Raw genomic sequence first — 6,000 nt, 5'->3', positions numbered from 1 at the left:
TTTACATTATGTGAATTAGATTACTAAAACTACAGGGGTAGGAGATGCTGAGCTTGGATGTAACACAGCAAAGAAAAATGCTGCCACTCAGTATTTGTGACTAGATGCCAGAAACTCTGCCATAGAGGGCCCAGAAAAGCTAGCTGCCACCATCATGAGGCTTGCAGAAAGATCCATGTGCAAATGACGCCACACGTTGCTCTCAAGTGCGTTTGTGTGGTAAAACCTAAGTGGATTCCTACAGACAGGAAGTCTTAAAATTGTTGTAGCTTTCAGTCTACTTGGTATAGCAGAATAAGAATTGGAATGGGTAGAGTGAGTCTGTCTAAACTGTCTGCCATGCACCTCTTATTTTTCTTGTTGTGTTTCAGGACCTTGACACCATTTTCTTAAAATTGGAGTATAGTTGCTTTACCATGTTGTGTTTCTGTCTTACAGCAAAGTGAATCAGCCAAACGTATACACGTATCTCCTCTTCCTTGGATTTCCTTCCCATTTAGGTCACACAGAGCACTGAGTAGAGTCCCCTGTGCTATATAGTCCGTTCTAATTAGTTACGTATTTTATACAGAACAGTGTATATATGCCAATCCCAATCTTCCAATCCGTTCCGCCCTCTCCCCGACTTGGTATCCATACATTTATTCTCTGTGTCTATGTGTCTATTTCTGCCTTGCAGATAAGTTCATCTATACCATTTTCTTGGATTCCACATATATACATTAACATATGGTATTTGTCTCTTTCTGACTTATTCACTCTGTATGACAGTTCATCCATGTCTTTACAAATGGCACAGTTTTGTTCCTTTTATGGGTAATATTCTATTGTATATATGTACATCTTCTTTATCCATTCCTCTGTTGATTGACATTTAGGTTGTCTTTATGTCTTGACTATTGTAAATAGTGCTGCAATGAACATTTGGAGTGCATATATCTTTTTGATTTGTGGTTTTCTCCAGGTATATGCCCTGGAGTGGGATTGCTGGGTCAGATAGTAGTTCTGTTTTTGGTTTTGTAAGAAATCTCCATAGTGGCTGTACCAATTTACATTCCCATCAACAGTGTAGGAGGGTTCCCTTTTCTCCATGCCCTCCCTAGCATTTATTGTTTGTAGAGTTTTAAACATTATTTATTTATTTTTGACTGTGCTGAATCTTCATTTCTGAGTGGACTTGTCTCTAGTTGTGGCAGGCAGCGGCACTCTCTAGTTATGGTGTGCAGGCTTCTCATTGTTGTGGCTTCTCTTGTTGCTAAGCACAGGCTCTAGGGCATGCGGCTTCAGTATTTGCAACATGAGGGCTCAGTAGCTGTGGTTCCTGGGCTCAGTAGTTGTGGCGCACAGGCTGTTTGTAGACTTTTTGCTGGTCATTCATTCCGACTGGTGTGAGGTGGCACTGCATTGTAGTTTTGATTTGCATTTCTCTGATAATTAAGACACTGAGTGTCTTTTCATTGCTTGTTGCCCATCTGCAGGTCGTCTTTGGAGAAATTTCTGTTTAGGAATTCTGTCCATTATTTGATTGAATTACTTGTTTGATGTTGAGCTGCATTAGTTGCTTATAGAGTTTTGAGATGAATCCTTTGTCAGTTACTTTGCTTGCAAACATTTTCTCCCATTGTGAGTGTTGCCTTTTCATTGTTTGTGGTTTCCTTTGTTGTGCAAATATTTTTAAGTTTCATTAGGTCCCATTTGTTTTTATTTTCATTTCTGAAGGAGGTGGATAAAAAAAAGATCTTGCTGTGATTTATGCTTGACACTACTTTGAATGGAAGAAGTACTAGCAAGCATTTGACCTTTCTTCTGGTGTTAACTGAAATTCTTAAAAACAAATTTCACAATCAAGTGTGATATTTACTAGAAGGTTATCTGTTACAGATTAAGTAGGTTCCCTACTACTTTTAGTTTCCTATTTTATTTTTTAATCATGTGGATGTCAAACACCTTCTCAAGCAATTAATATTATATTTATTAAAGCTGTGGATTTAATTAGTCAATTTTATTTTATATTTTTTAATTTTACTATAGTTGATTTATAATGTGTTAGTTTCAGGTTTGCAGCAAAGTGACTGAGTTATGCATATACATATATTCATACTTTTTTAGATTCTTTTTCCATACAGGGAAAGGAATATTCAGTAGCGCTCCCTGTGCTGTATAGCAAGTCCTGGTAGGTTATCTATTTTATGTATAGCACTCCAGTACTCTTGCCTGGAGAATCCCATGGATGGAGGAGCCTGGTGGGCTGCAGTCCATGGGGTCATGAAGAGTCAGACACCACTGGGTGACTTCACTTTCACTTTTCACTTTCATGCATTGGAGAAGGAAATGGCAACCCACTCCAGTGTTCTTGCCTGGAGAATCCCAGGGGCAGGGGGAGCCTGGTGGGCTGCCATCTATGGGGTCGCACAGAGTCAGACATGACTGAAGCGACTTAGCAGCACCAGCAGCAGTGTGTATATATCCCAAGCTCCTAATTTGTCCTCCTCCACCCCATTTCCCCTTTGTTAACTTTTTTTGTTGTTGTTCAGTTGCTAAGTCGTATCCAACTCTTTGTGATCCCCTGGACTGCAGCATGCCAGGCTTCCCTGTCCTTCACTATCTCCCCAAGTTTGCTCAAACTCATGTCCATCGAGTTGGTGATGCCATCCAACCATCTCATCCTCTGTCATCCCCTTCTCCTCCTGCCCTCAACCTTCTCCAGCATCACAGTCTTTTCCAATGAGTTGGCTCTTCGCACCAGGTGGATCAAGTATTGGAGCTTCAGCTTCAGTATCAGTCCTTCGAGTGAAGATTCAGGATTGACTTCCTTTAGTATTGACTGGCTTGATCTCCTTGCTGTCCAAGGGACTCACAAGAGTTCTTCTCCAGCACTACCATTGGAAGGCATCAATTCTTTGGCGCTCAGCCTTCTTTGTGGTCCAACTCTCACATCATTCATGACTACTGTAAAAACCATAGCTTTGGCTATATGGACCTTTGTCGGGAAGTGATGGTCCTGCTTTTTGATACACTGTCTAGGTTTGTCACAGATGCTTGCCCCTTGGAAGGAAAGTTTTTAATTTCATGGCTGCAGTCACTGTCTGCAGTGACTTTGGAGCCCAAGAAAATAAAAGTCTGTCACTGTTTCCATTTTTCCCCCCTTCTATATGCCATGAAGTGATGGGAGTGGATGCCATGATCTTAGTTTTTTGAATGTTGAGTTTTAAGCCAACTTTTCCACTTTCCTCTTTCACCTTCATCAATACGTTCTTGAGTTCCTCTTCACTTTCTGCCATTAAAGTGGTGTCATCTGCATATCTGAAGTTGTTGATATTTCTCCTGGCAATCTTGATTCCAACTTGGGATTCATCCAGCCCAGCATTTTGTGTGATGTACTCTGCATATAAGTTAAATACACAAGGTGACTATATACAGCCTTGAGGTACTCCTGTCCCAATTATGAACTATTCTGTTGTTCTACGTCCAGTTAACTGTTGCTTCTTGACCTGCATGCAGGTTTCCTAGGAGGCAGGTAAAGTGGTTTGGTATTCCCATCTCTTGAAAATGTTCCCACAGTTTGTTGTGATCCACACAGTCAAAGATTTTAACATAGTCAATGAAGCAGAAGTAGATGTTTTTCTGGAACTCTCTTGCTTTTTCTATGATTCAGTGGATGTTGGCAATTTGATCTCTGGTGCCTCTGCCTTTTCTAAATTCAGCTTGTACATCTGGAAGTTCTTGGTTCATGTACTGTTGAGGCCTAGCTTGAAGGATTTTGAGTATTACCTTGCTAGCATGTGAAATGCGGAGAAGGCGATGGCACCCCACGCCAATACTCTTGCCTGGAAAATCCCATGGACGGAGGAGCCTGGTAGGCCACAGTCCATGGGGTCGCGAAGAGTTGGACACGACTGAGTGACTTCACTTTCACTTTTCACTTTCATGCATTGGAGAAGGAAATGGTAACCCACTCCAGTGTTCTTGCCTGGAGAATCCCAGGGACGGGGGAGCCTGGTGGGCTGCTGTCTATGGGGTCGCACAGAGTTGGACACGACTGAAGTGACTTAGCAGCAGCAGCATGTGAAATGAGTGCAATTGTGCTATAGTTTGAACATTCTTTGGCATTGCCCTTCTTTGGGATTGGAATGAAAACTGAACTTTTCCAGTCCTGTGGCCACTGCTGAGTTTTCCAAATGTGCTGGCAGAGCGAATGCAGCACTTTCACAGCATCATCTTTTAGGATTTGAAATAGCTCAGCTGGAATTCCATCACCTCCACTACCTTTGTTTGTAGTGATGCTTCCTAAGGCCCACTTGACTTCGCACTCTAGGATATCTATACTGACCACACTGTCATGGTTATTTGGGTTATTAAGACCATTTTTTGTACTGTTTTTCTGTGTATTCTTGCCACCTCTTCTTAATCTCTTATGCTTCTGTGAGGTCCATACCATTTCTGTCCTTTATTGTGCCCATCTTTCCATAAATGTTCTCTTGGAATCTCTAATTTTTTTGAAGAGATTTCTAGTCTTTCCCCATTCTGTTGTTTTCCTCTATTTCTTTTCATTGCTCACGTAAGAAGGCTTTCTTATCTCTCCTTGCTGTTCTTTGGAACTCTGCATACAGATAGGTATACCTTTCTGTTCCTCCTCTGCCTTTCACTTCCCTTCTTTTCTCAGCTATTTGTAAGGCCTTCTCAGACAACCATTTTGTCTTCTTGCCTTTCTTTTTCTTGGGGATGGTTTTGGTCACTGCCTCCTGTACAATGTTATAAAACTCTGTCCATTGTTTTTCAGGGATTCTATTAGACCTAATCCCTTGCATCTATTCATCCTTTACACTGTATAATCATAAGGGATTTGCTTTAGGTCATACCTGAATGGCTGAGTGGTTTCCCTACTATCTTCAATTTAAGTCTGAATTTTGCAATAAGGAGTTCCTAAATTATTTTTTTTTAATCTGTGAGCCTGCTTCTATTTTGTAAATAAGTTCATTTATACCATTTTTAAAGAATGAGATTCCACATTTGAGTGAAATCATTTTTTTCTGTCTGACTTCACTTAATATGATAATCTCTGTGTTTATCTCTATTGTTGCAAATGGCATTACTTCATTCTTTTTAGTAGGGCAGTAATATCCCATTATATATACGTTCTGCATCTTCCTTATTCATTCCTCTGTCAATGGACATTTAGGTTGCTTCCTTGTCTTGACTGTGAACAGCGCTACAGTGATTACTGGGGTGTGTGTATCTTTTAGCTATGGCTTCTCTGGATCTATGTCCTAGAGTGGGATAGCTGGATCATATGGTAGTTATGTTTTTAACTTTTTAAGGAACACCCATACTGTTCTCAATAATGGTTATACCAATTTGCATTCCCTCTACAGTGTAGGAGAGTTCTCTTTTCTCCATGCCCTCGCCAGCATTTATTGTTTGTAGATCTTTTGATGATGGCCATTCGGACCAGCGTGAGGCGATACCTCATTGTAGTTTTGATTTGCATTTCTCTGATAATTAGTGATGTTGAACATCTTTCCATCTGCTTTTTGGCCATCAGATTTTAAAAATATTGAACCATTTTTATTTCTTGGGATTGTGTGGTAATGGTTTTAATTATTAATTCAGTTTCTTAACTTGATATGGGGTTGTCCAGGATATTTCTTCTTGAGTAAATTTTGGTAATTTGTCTCTAAGAAATTTGTCAATTTCATATGAATTGTCTAATTTATTGACATAAAAATGTTCATAATATTCCATTATCATTATCATACTTGTAAAAACTGTTGTAACATCCCTTTTTTGATGCCTGATATTGGTAATTTGTTTCTTTTCTCTTGACTCTATCAGTCTAGCTAAGGATTTATCAATTTTTATCGATGCATTCAAGAAAATATTTTTTGGCTTTACTGAATTTCTCTATAATTTGCCTGTTTTTATATCATTTATTTCTGCTCTTAGTTTTCTTCTTTGGTTTAATTTGTTCTTCCTTTCTTGCCTTAAACAGGAAAAAAAAAA

This window comes from Oryx dammah, unplaced genomic scaffold, assembly GCF_014754425.2.
Source record: "Oryx dammah isolate SB20612 unplaced genomic scaffold, SCBI_Odam_1.1 HiC_scaffold_6, whole genome shotgun sequence".
NCBI lineage: Eukaryota > Metazoa > Chordata > Mammalia > Artiodactyla > Bovidae > Oryx > Oryx dammah.
The sequence above is the reverse complement of the archived record's forward strand: the minus strand, read 5'-3'. Positions refer to the sequence as shown.